The following is a 13,338-nucleotide window of genomic DNA, read 5'->3' on the forward strand; positions in this document are numbered from 1 at the left end:
CGTCGCGTCAAAGCAGAACATCAAAACCGGCTAGACTTCTGCAACCTCTCCCTATTCCTGAATGGAAATGTGATAAGATTCAGATGGACTTCGTCACTGGCCTTCCCAAGTCTCAGAAGGGTAACGATGCTATCTTTGTCGTCATCGACCAATTCTTGAAAGTTGCTCACTTTCTGCCATTCAAGGAGACAATCACTGCTAGTCAATTGGCAAACCTGTATATATCCAGAATTGTGTCACTCCATGGCATTCCAAAGGAGATCAGTTCAGACCGCGACAGTATATTCACTTCAAAGTTCTGGGATAGCTTCCAAGAGGTAATGCGAACTCATATTACCTGGAGCACTGCTTATCACCCCCATTCCAAAGGCCAAGTCGAGTGAGTCAATCAAATTTTTGAAGACATGCTTCGAGCTTGTGTTATTTCTTTTGTCAAGAAGTGGGAAGAATCTCTCCCTTATGCGCAGTTCTCTTATAACAACAGTTATCAAGCCAGCTTGAAAATGGCACCCTTCGAAGTTCTATATGGACGTAAGTGCCGAACCCCTCTGAATTGGTCAGAAACTGGGGAACGGATGCTCATTGGTCCAGACATTATTCAACATGCCGAAGAGAAGGTTCACATTGTCCGGGATAATCTCAAGGCGGCCCAATCCCGTCAGAAGAGCAATTATGATCGTAAACACTGGGGTTCAACTTATCAACCTGGTGAACAGGCTTATCTGCGTGTCACTCCTTTGAGAGGCACCCATCGATTCGAAGTCAAGGGTAAGCTAGCTCTGCGCTACATTGGTCCTTTCCACATTCTGGCCCGTCATGGACTGGTGGCTTATCAACTAGAGTTGCCACCTCAGTTCTCTCACATCCATGACGTCTTCCACGTGTCGCAACTTCGTCGTTGCTTCAAGGACCCGTAACGTGAGGTGGATCCGAAATTGATTGAAGTGCAATATGATCTCAGTTATAAAGAGCATCCGATCCGCATTCTTGAAGAAGATGAACGTCGAACCCGCCAGAAGGTTACCAAGTTCCTCAAGGTGCAATGGTTGAATCATACTAAAGATGAAGCCACTTGGGAATCCGAAGATAACATCTGGGCTGAATGCCCCGACCTGCTCCCTTCTACCTTAATTCTCGGGACGAGAATTTCTTTTAGAGGAGGAGAGTTGTAACACCCCGGTATAATGATGCTACAGTAACCCCTAGGGTTAAGTTAATAATTTTCCTAAACAAGTGTTTGATCATCTTTGGTTCTCTCTCATTTCAAATTCTAGTTGAATTCAATTTCAAATTCTAAGTGAAATTCAAAATTGCTCAAACATGAAAACTAAAATGTTCATCATGTGCCAAATAATCCACAACTAATATTGGTGGTGAACCAACTTTTTTGCAAAGTGTTTAAGTGGCCTAAACTACTTAAAACAATGACCTAGGCAATAAATTAAATGCCTTTGTAATTTATAAAATTTGCAAACTTCTTTAAAAGTCTCACAATCTTTTTGTGGCAGTGCACATTAATTCTTTGAAATTGTTTTGGACAATGGCAAATTTTTGCAAAGTCTTTAGTGACTAAAAGAAAAATGCAAAAGCTGCTGAAAAAAAAGAAAAGCAAAATAAAGAAAAGGCCCCCTGGACCTAACCCACCTGGGCCAGCCCACCTGCCCCACCCGAGCCAGCCCAGACCCCCTGCCCATCCCCTTCCCTGTTCCCCCGACCGGGGTCGGAACAGGGGCGTAGCCCCGCCGAACCCACTCGCCGTCGCCGGCGAGGGGATAAGGCCCCGCGCCTCCCCGCCTCCTTGATCCCCGCCTCCACTCAGCTTGCTCCTCTGCCACCCCACTCCCCTCTCCCTCTCCCTGGAGCTCGCCCACTCCTCCCTTCTCTCTGCTGAGCGCAACCGAGCGTGGCCGCCGCCACATCTCTGTCGACCCCGCGGCCACCGAGCCCCTCCGACCCCACCGATCTGTCCGGGAGCCTCAGCACCGTCGACCCCTTCGTCCGGTGCCGTTGGATCAAGTCGGGTAGCAGCGCAGCAACTCCGATGACCCGATCCCCTTCTCCAACCAGTGCCACGACATCGCCTCGATCTCCTCCGCCTCTGCTCTTCTAAGCACTCACCGGACCACCTTGTGTCCCCGTGGTGAGCTCCACATCCTCCCTCCCCTCTGTCTTGCTCGGATTTGAGCCGTGGGTAGCCTTTGCCATGGCCGTGCCCTTGCTTCCACCGAAGAACTCGTAGTCATTGCCCTCGTTCACCCCGCGCCTAACCAAGGACACCGCCGTGATTCTGGGATTCCCAGGCAGTGCGCACGCATTGTTTTTCTTCACGGGCGAGCCTCTGGACTCGAGCCTGAAACCTTCGCGCTCCAGCCGCCGCTAGAGCTCTCCGTAGTCACTTTTCCGGCCATCCCCGTCGATGCTGCTACCCCCAGATCGCTTCATGCCGTCGCTCTGGTCCCGTTGATGCTCGCGGTGGTCCAAATAGAGCACCACAACCGATTTCCGGCCATAGCCCGAGCGCGCCATCGCGTTTTGGGTCATCGGAGCAATTCCAGCGTCGGACGCTGATGTGGCTAGGCGGGCCCACCCCTGGCTCGCTGCCAGTGGGCCCTGGGGCCATGTTGACTGGGTTGACCCAGTCAATGTGCTGACCGGGCAGCCAGTGTCACTGACATGCGGTCCCCACCGCATAATTAGTTTAACTAAAACATTTTTTATAATTAAAATTAATTAGTTAGTTAATGAGTCACTGACAGGTGGGGTCGAGTAGCTAATTAACTCTGCTTAGTTAAAATAAAACGCTGTTAGCCCCTCTGTCTATGACAGTTGGGACCCACTGGTTAGTTTGGCAAGTCAGCAGGTCTATTGACCTGCTAATGTCATGCTGACACTCTGCTGATGTCATAACTCCATTTCAGTTAATATAAATAAATCTACAAATGGTTTAATCTTTAAAAATTCATAGAAAATAAATTGTAACTCGGATGAAAATGTTTTCTACATGAAAGTTGCTCAGAAAAACGAGACGAATCCGAATACGCGGTATGTTTACCTGTTGTATGCTTATGTGAACATGGAACATTCCCCCTCCGGTCATCTGTCTGACACAGGTTCGGAACCGGGAAAACATTCTCGGTTGAATTCCCCCTTCACCTATTTTTGTGGACGTACGTTAGGTCACACCCGACACGTCGTTTTATCATGTCATGCTTACTGATGCATCTGTTTGCTCTGTATTTACTGTTTCTTACCCCTCTTCTCTTCAGTAGCCCCTGAGATCGATGATGCCCCTGTGATCGACTACGTCAACGACACTTCTTCCTTTCCAGCAGAGCTTCCAGGCAAGCAAACCCACATTGATCATTCCGATATCGCCCATTCCCTTCTCTTTTATGCTTGCATTAGAACTGCTACTACTTTTTGTATGATCCTACTCTGATGCATAGCCTGTTTTTGTTGCCTGCTTTCATACCTTACCTGCTTATTCTAAACTGCTTAGTATAGGTTGGTTAGAGATCCATCAGTGACCCCCACCTTGTCCAAGTTTCCCCTACTTTATGTTCGATGACTCGATCAACATGATCGACGTCCAGGCCCCAACACCGCACATCACCCCCTTAGTTGTACAACTCTGCATAGTTACTATCGAGTGTCGAGGGTGGTACCTCATCAGCACTTCTGATGTTAACCCTGTAGTGTAGCTATTCGGTCATGGTCATCGAGGGTGATTCCTCCTTGACCACTCCCGACAATGACTCTGTCATGCAACCCCTCAAGTGTGGACCAACGAGGGTGATTCCTCCAAGTCCACCTTGACGTACATTGAGTGGGAACCATCGAGGGTGGTTCCTCAGATTTCCCCCTTGCTGTTTCAGACACACAGTTACTTTTACTTACCACAGAACCATAATGACATCGGGTCGGCCCTGAGGGGTACCCGCGAGTGATGTGAAGTCGGGTTGGTCTGGAGGATACCCGCAAGTTTTCCAGCAGCGTAGGTGGGCATTCTTAGCCCTTGCTGCAAGTCCGTGAGATGGGGCGACAGGACCACATATCGTGGATCATTGATCGTTACCTCACTCTACCAAGACACCAACGGTTCGGATATTTGATCCGAGTATGTAGCGACCCGACCTCAGACGGTCAAGTCTCCGTGCTTCAGTGTCATCCCTGGATCAGTAATGCTGACACACATAGTACTCGAAGGATTTATAACAGAGTAGCAATCACACACTTATTACATCGAATGTCTCAAAAGAGAACTTATTACAATGAATATGGCTTAAGGCCATCTAATACGATAACAGCGAAAGGCTTGGAAGATAAAGTGAGTCCATCAACTCCAACTACATAGCTGAGCTGCACGGCAATGACCTAACGAACCTTACTCCTCGTCTGAAAAGTCTGCAACATAATACGTTGCAGCCCGAAAACGGGTCAGCACATGGAATATGCTGGCAATATAACACAATAGAGCAAGAACAGAATAATGCTATCACTACATGCATATTTGGCTGGTGGAAAGGCTCTATGGTTATAGTTTGGCGAAAAGCCAATTTTTCCCTACAAGAAAGGAATAGATTTTATTTAACTATCATGGTAGTTGAAACATCATTGAGAAGGTTCCTCCAATTCAATCCTAATTAAAAGTAATTATCAACCCAACAATATTAAGTTAGAGTGATGAGATACATACGATAATCCAAGTACTAGATACTCAAGATGTCCATAACCGGGGACACGGCTAACCATGATTAGTTTATACACTCTGCAGAGGTTTACGCACTTTTCCCCACAAGACTCGATCTCCTCCGTTGGATTTCTCGCTACACGGTGTTTGAGAAACGGATGACCGAGACACAGTCTTTCAGAAGCATTAACTCTAACCCCGGGTAGAAGTACCAACCTACATCCCTCTACATCTGTTAGCCTACCACTGGAAGAGGTCATGCAACTTACTCAACTATGCTAGAGCCCATAATAGCTTGTGGCTGCACACGGAAGTTTCTAGCATGAAATATCTTAGTTCCCTTTGAGCCTGGGTGGCGGACCTTAGGATTATCAACGGGTACTCCGGGATATCCTAGGACAACACTGGATTCTCCAGGTGCCCGACAAGAAATCCACCCAGATGTGTATTAAAGTTGCCACCTTATGTTGAACCATTAATTAACAATCTCACATCTGTCATGGATTCACTCACCCAAACCACGTCTACGAGCATAGCATGGCAATATAAGCAATACGTAGAAGTAACTCCCAAGGGTTTGATAATAACAGGGCAATAGGTTCTACCTCATCAACAACTTCCCAACCCCACATGTTATATCACAACCCACCCATGCAATGTTTGAGGATTGGAACTAATGCAGAAAAACTAGGTGATAAAGGGGTATGGTCAAAGTGTTACTTGCCTTGCTGATGATCTGTAAAACCCAGAGACTCGTAGTAGCACGCTTCATGCTCCGGGTGTTCTATCGCAAACAAACAATAGCATACATAAGCAAACAAGCAAAGAAGCACAGGTAAAACACGAATAAGAAGATCTAACCAGAAAGTTCAACTTAAGAACTTCGGTTTGCAAAAAGAATCAAATCAAACGGAGCAACGAAACTCAAACTGCGAAAGAAACAAGATCCGATTACTAATCTGGACTGAAGTCAAATTTTACAGTACCAAAATCTTGTTCAAGTTGGTTAAACGGAAATAGGGCTTCGAGACGAAGATCTAGGCACTTGAATCGCCTGATTCTGATAAACGAGCGAAAAGATAAACTAAAACAAAAACCGGATCAGGAATCACAATCGAAAATAATCGCGAAAAATCCGAGAAAAAAGACAAACTGACAAACAAGCTAACGAACGAACGTTCATTGTCTGTGACTAATGGGCGAAAACCGTTCATTAAAATGAATGTACGGATGAACGTCCGCTAAATAACTAAACCGAGAAAAACGGCGAACCGATCTAAAAAAACCGAAACTAGGGTTTTAAAAAACCCAACGGTTTTTACCTAAACCGGAAAAATGGACGGCGAGATTTGCGAACTCCGGCACGGGCGACGGCGGGGTGCGGCGCGGGGCGACAGAGGGTGGCGCGGGGCGGCTCGGCGGCGGCGGCAGCAGCGGCTTGCGGGCGGCGGCGGCTTGGGGCTCCAGGGGGGCCCCAGGTCGGCTTTTGAAGGGGGGAGAGGTGGCTTGCAGGAGGGGGCGGGGAGGCGTGGCCGACTCGGCCACGGCGAGCGGCGGCGTGGCGGTCGCGGTCTCCGCGAGGGAGACGGCGACGCGGGGAGGCTGGGCCAACTGGGCCTCGGCCCAGTTCAGTCCGGCGGCTTCTCTTTTTTTAAACAGATTCCGCCAAAAAGAAATCCTACAAAAATAAATAAAAATCTAAAAATACCAGAACAAATTTTCACCGTCTAAATAAAATATTTAGAATAGGGTGAACATTTTCTTGGCCTAAAATGCAATTTTTGAAAAATGCATATTTTTTCTATGCAAACAAAATAGCAGTAAAATCCGAATAAAAGCAAATATTTGATTTTAATATTTTCCTCCAATATTTCATTTATTTTGAAGAAATCATATTATCTCCTCTCATATATTTTAATATGAAATATTTTCGGAGAGAAAAATAATTAAAACCAATAATCCTTGTTTCAATATTTGATAAAATCGAAATATGAAAACAGTGAAATCCCCAACTCTCTTCAAGGGTCCTTGAGTTGCTTAGAATTTCGAGGATCGCAAAACAAAATACAAATAAAATATGCTATGCATGAATGACCTATGTATAACAATCCAAATTGAAAATTTGGGATGTTACAGAGTAGGACTATGGCCTTTTCGCACTGACCACCACGTGGGAATAAGTATGGGCACTCTGCATCGTATGTATCAGCCGAAAGCTCACTGACGTCAGCAATGCAGCGGTGTGCGCCGGGTTGGACTGCGTAAGCACCTGCCTTTTTAAGGAGGTTGCCAGGTCTGCTCACCGGCCGCCCTCGCATCACGCTGGATTGCAAAGGATGATTGGCCCATGACCCCATCGCATTTAGGATGTAGACCGGCGTGTTGGCTGAAGTAAATATGCCCTAGAGGCAATAATAAAGTTATTATTTATTTCCTTATATCCTGACAAATGTTTATTATTCATGCTAGAATTGTATTAACCGGAAACTTAGTACGTGTGTGAATACATAGACAAACAAAGTGTCACTAGTATGCCTCTACTTGACTAGCTCGTTGAATCAAAGATGGTTAAGTTCCCTAGCCATAGACATGAGTTGTCATTTGATTAACGGGATCACATCATTAGAGAATGATGTGATTGACTTGACCCATTCCGTTAGCTTAGCACGATGATCGTTTAGTTTGTTGCTACTGCTTTCTTCATGACTTATACATGTTGCTCTGACTATGAGATTATGCAACTCCCGAATACCGGAGGAACACTTTGTGTGCTACCAAATGTAACAACGTAACTGGGTGATTATAAAGGTGCTCTACATGTGTCTCCGATGGTACTTGTTGAGTTGGCATAGATCGAGATTAGGATTTGTCACTCCGATTGTCGGAGAGGTATCTCCGAGCCCTCTCGGTAATGCACATCACTATAAGCCTTGCAAGCAATGCAACTAATGAGTTAGTTGCGGGATGATGCATTATGGAAACGAGTAAAGAGACTTCCCGGTAACGAGATTGAACTAGGTATTGAGATACCGATGATCGAATCTCGGGCAAGTAACATACCGATGACAAAGGGAACAACGTATGTTGTTATGCGGTTTGACCGATAAAGATCTTCATAGAATATGTTGGAACCAATATGAGCATCCAGGTTTCACTATTGGTTATTGACCGGAGAAGTGTCTCGGTCATGTCTACATTGTTCTCGAACCCGTAGGGCCCGCATGCTTAACGTTCGGTGACGATCAGTATTATGAGTTTATGTGATTTGATGTGCCAAAGGTAGTTCATAGTCCCGAATGAGATCGGGGACATGACGAGGAGTCTCAAAATGGTCAAGACGTACAGATCGATATATTGGATGACTATATTCGGACATCGGAAAGGTTCCAAGTGATTCAGGTATTTTTTGGAGTACCGGGGAGTTACGGGAATACGGGGGAAGAAGTATTGGGCCTCATGGGCCAAGTGGTGGAAGAGAGGAGGCAAGGCAAGGAAGGGTGCGTGGCCCCCCTATCCCAAACCGAATTGGACTAGGGGGCCGGCCCCCCTTTCCTCCTTTCCTCCCTCTCCTTCCTTCTTCCTCTCCTCCTTCCTAGTAGGAGTAGGAAAGGGGAGTCCTACTCCTACTAGGAGGATGACTCCTCCTCCTGGTGCGCCCTATAGTGCCGGCCGGCCTCCCCCTCTTGCTCCTTTATATACGGGGGCAGGGGGCACCCTAGAACACAAGTTGATCATTGATCCCTTAGCCGTGTGCGGTACCCCCCTCCACCATAATCCACCTCGATCATATCGAAGCGGTGCTTAGGCGAAGCCCTGCGTCGGTAGCAACATCATCACCGTCATCACGCCGTCGTGCTGATGGAACTCTCACGTGAAGCTCTACCGGATCGGAGTTCATGGAAAGTCATCGAGCTGAACGTGTGCTGAACTCGGAGGTGCCGTGCGTTTGGTACTTGGGTTGGTCGGATCGTGAAGACGTTCGACTACATCAACCACATTCTCATAACGCTTCCGCTTACGGTCTACGAGGGTACGTGGACGATACTCTTCCCTCTCGTCGCTATGCATCACCATGATCTTGCGTGTGCGTAGGATTTTTTTTGAAATTACTACGTTCCCAACAGTGGCATCCGAGCCAGGTTTAGGCGTAGATGTTATATGCACGAGTAGAAAACAAGTGAGTTGTGGGCGATACAAGTCATACTACTTACCAGCATGTCATACTTTGGTTCGGCGGTATTGTTGGATGAAGCGGCCCGGACCAACATTACGTGTACGCTTACGCAAGACTGGTTCTACCGATGTGCTTTGCACACAGGTGGCTAGCGGGTGTCAGTTTCTCCAACTTTAGTTGAACCGAGTGTGACTACGCCCGGTCCTTGTTGAAGGTTAAAACAACACTAACTTGATGAAATATTGTTGTGGTTTTGATGTGTAGGTAAGAACTGTTCTTACTCAGCCCGTAGCAGCCACGTAAAACTTGCAACAACAAATTAGAGGACGTCTAACTTGTTTTTGCAGGGCATGTTGTGATGTGATATGGTCAAGACGTGATGAGATATAAATTGTTGTATGAAATGATCATGTTTTGTTAAAATTACCAGCAACTGGCAGGAGCCTTATGGTTGTCTCTTTATTACATAAGATGCAAGTGCCATGTAATTGCTTTACTTTATCACTATGCGATAGCAATAGTTGCAAAAGCAATAGCTGGTGAGACGACCATGTGACGACACATTGATAGAGATCAAGATGATGGAGATCATGGTGTCATGCCGGTGACGATAGAGATCATGACGGTGTTTTGGAGATGGAGATCAAAGGCACGAGATGATGATGGCCATATCATGTCACATATTTTGATTGCATGTGTTGTTTATCCTTTATGCATCTTATTTTGCTTAGTTCGGCGGTAGCATTATAAGATGATCTCTCACTAAATTTCAAGGTACAAGTGTTCTCCCTGAGTATGCACCATTGCCAAAGTTCGTCGTGCCGAGACACCACATGATGATCGGGTGTGATAAGCTCTGCGTTCACATACAACGGGTGCAAGCCAGTTTTGCACACGTAGAAATACTCGGGTTAAACTTGACAAGCCTAGCATATGAAGATATGGCCTCGGAACACTAAGACCGAAAGGTCGAGCATGAATCATATAGTAGATATGATCAACATAGTGATGTTCACCATTGAAAACTGCTCCATCTCACGTGATGATCGGACATGGTTTAGTTGATTTGGATCACGTGATCACTTAGATGACTAGAGGGATGTCTATCTAAGTGGGAGTTCTTAAGTAATATGATTAATTGAACTTTAATTTATCATGAACTTAGTCCTGATAGTATTTGCATAACTATGTTGTAGATCAATAGCTCGCGATGTAGCTCCCCATTTATTTTGTTCCTAGAGAAAAACTAAGTTGTAAGATGTTAGTAGCAATGATGCGAATTGCATCCGTGATCTGAGGATTATCCTCATTGATGCACAGAAGAATTATGTCCTTGATGCACCGCTAGGTGACAGACCGATTGCAGGAGCAGATGCAGACGCTATGAACGTTTGGCGAGCTCGATATTATGACTAATTGATAGTTTAGTGCACCATGCTTTACGACTTAGAATCGGGGCTTCAAAGACGTTTTGAACGCCACAGAGCATATGAGATGTTCCAAGAGTTGAAATTAGTATTTCGAACTCAAGCCCATGTCGAAACGTATGAGACCTTTGACAAGCACTTTGCCTACAAGATGGAGGATAATAGCTCAGCTAGTGAGCATGTGCTCAGAATGTCTGAGTACTACAATCACTTGAATCAAGTGGGAGTTAATCTTCTAGATAAGATAGTGATTGACAGAGTTCTCTAGTCACTACCACCAAGTTACTAGAACTTCGTGATGAACTATAATATGAAAGGGATAACGGAAACGATTCTCAAGCTCTTCGTGGTGCTGAAATCGACGATGGTAGAAATCAAGAAAAGCATCAAGTGTTGATGGTTGACAAGACCACTAGTTTTAAGAAAAGGGCAAAGGGAAGAAGGGGAAATTCAAGAAGAATGGCAAGCAAGTTGCTTCTCAAGTGAAGGAACCCAAGTCTGGACCTAAGCTTGAGACTGAGTGCTTCTACTGCAAAGGAACTGGTCACTGGAAGCGGAACTGGTCACTGGAAGCGGAACTGCCCCAAGTATTTGGCGGATAAGAAGGATGGCAAAGTGAACAAAGGTATATTTGATATACATGTTATTGATGTGTACTTTACTAGTGTTTATAGCAATCCCTTAGTATTTGATACTAGTTTAGTTGCTAAGATTAGTAACTCGAAACAGGAGTTGCAGAATGAATAGAGACTAGTTAAGGGTGAAGTGACGATGTGTGTTGGAAGTGGTTCCAAGATTGATATGATCATCATCGCACACTCCCTATACTTTCGGGATTAGTGTTGAACCTAAATAAATGTCATTTGGTGTTTGGGTTAAGCATGAATATGATTTGATCATGTTTATTGCAATATGGTTATTCTTTTAAAGTCAGAGAATAATTGTTGTTCTATTTACATGAATAAAACCTTCAATGGTCATACACCCAAGGTGAATGGTTTATTGAATCTCGATCATAGTGATACAAATATTCATAATATTGAAGCCAAAAGATGCAAAGTTAATAATGATAGTGCAAATTATTTGTGGCACTGCCGTTTAGGTCATATTGGTGTAAAGCGCATGAAGAAAATCCATGCTAATGGGCTTTTGGAATCACTTGATTATGAGTCAGTTGATGCTTGCGAACCATGCCTCATGGGCAAGATGACTAAGACTCTGTTCTCCAGAACAATGGAGCGAGCAACTGATTTATTGGAAATAATACGTACTGATGTATGCGGTCCGATGAGTGTTGAGGCTCGCGGTGGGTATCGTTATTTTCTAACCTTCACAGATGATTTGAGCAGATATGGGTATATCTACTTAATGAAACATAAGTCTGAAACATTTGAAAATTTCAAAGAATTTTAGAGTGAAGTGGAAAATCATCGTAACAAGAAAATAAAGTTTCTACGATCTGATCGCGGAGGCGAATATTTGAGTTACGAGTTTGGTCTTCATTTGAAACAATGCAGAATAGTTTCGCAACTCACGCCACCTGGAACACCACAGCGTAATGGTGTGTCCGAACATCGTAACCGTACTTTATTAGATATGGTGCAACCTCTGATGTCTCTTACCGATTTACCACTATCATTTTGGGGTTATGCATTAGAGACATCTGCATTCACGTTAAATAGGGCACCATCTAAATCCGTTGAGACGACACCATATGAGCCGTGGTTTGGCAAGAAACCAAAGTTGTCGTTTCTTAAAGTTTGGGGTTGTGATGCTTATGTGCAAAAATTTCATCCTAATAAGCTCAAACCCAAATCGGAGAAATGTGTCTTCATAGGATACCCAAAGGAGACAGTTGGGTACACCTTCTATCATAGATCCGAAGGCAATACATTCATTGCTAAGAATGGATCCTTTCTAGAGAAGAAGTTTCTCTCGAAAGAAGTGAGTGGGAGGAAAGTAGAACTTGATGAGGTAACTGTACCTGCTCCCGAATTGGAAAGTAGTTCATCACAGAAATCAGTTCTAGTGATCTCTACACCAATTAGTGAGGAAGGTAATGATGATTGCTACCTCTTGAGCACTGCGTTGGATTTCCCCGAAGAGGAGAGTATGATGCAGCAAAGTAGCGTAAGTATTTCCCTCAGTTTTTGTGAACCAAGGTATCAATCCAGTAGGAGGCTACGCTCGAGTCCTTCGTGCCTACACAAAAACAATAGCTCAATGCAACCAACACGCTTAGGGGTTGTCAATCCCTTCACGGTCACTTACGAAAGTGAGATCTGATAGAGATGATAAATAATATTTTTGGTATTTTTGGTATAGAGATGCAAAGTAAAAGAAAAGCAATAATAAAGTGATGGAGATTGATATGATGATAAAGAGACCCGGGGGCCATAGGTTTCACTAGTGGCTTCTCTCAAGAGCATAAGTATTCTACGGTGGGTGAACAAATTACTCTTGAGCAATTGACAGAATTGAGCATAGTTATGAGAATATCTAGGTATGATCATGTATATAGGCATCACGTCCGAGACAAGTAGACCGAAACGATTCTGCATCTACTACTATTACTCCACTCATCGACCGCTATCCAGCATGCATCTAGAGTATTAAGTTAAAAACAGAGTAACGCCTTAAGCAAGATGACATGATGTAGAGGGATAGTTTCATGCAATATGATAAAAAAACATCTTGTTATCCTCGATGGCAACGATACAATACATGCCTTGCTGCCCCTTCTGTCACTGGGAAAGGACACCGCAAGATCGAACCCAAAGCTAAGCACTTCTCCCATGGCAAGAACAACCAATCTAGTAAGCCAAACCAAACTGATAATTCGAAGAGACTTGCAAAGATAACCAATCATACATAAAAGAATTCAGAAAAGATTCAAATATTATTCATAGATAGACTGGATCATAGACCCACAATTCATCAGTCTCAACAAACACACCGGGAAAAGAAGATTACATCGAATAGATCTCCAGAAGAGAGGGGGAGAGCATTGTATTGAGATCCAAAAAGAGAGAATAAGCCATCTAGCT

The sequence above is a fragment of the Triticum urartu genome, chromosome 4, assembly GCF_003073215.2.
Source record: "Triticum urartu cultivar G1812 chromosome 4, Tu2.1, whole genome shotgun sequence".
Classification (NCBI taxonomy): Eukaryota; Viridiplantae; Streptophyta; class Magnoliopsida; order Poales; family Poaceae; genus Triticum; species Triticum urartu.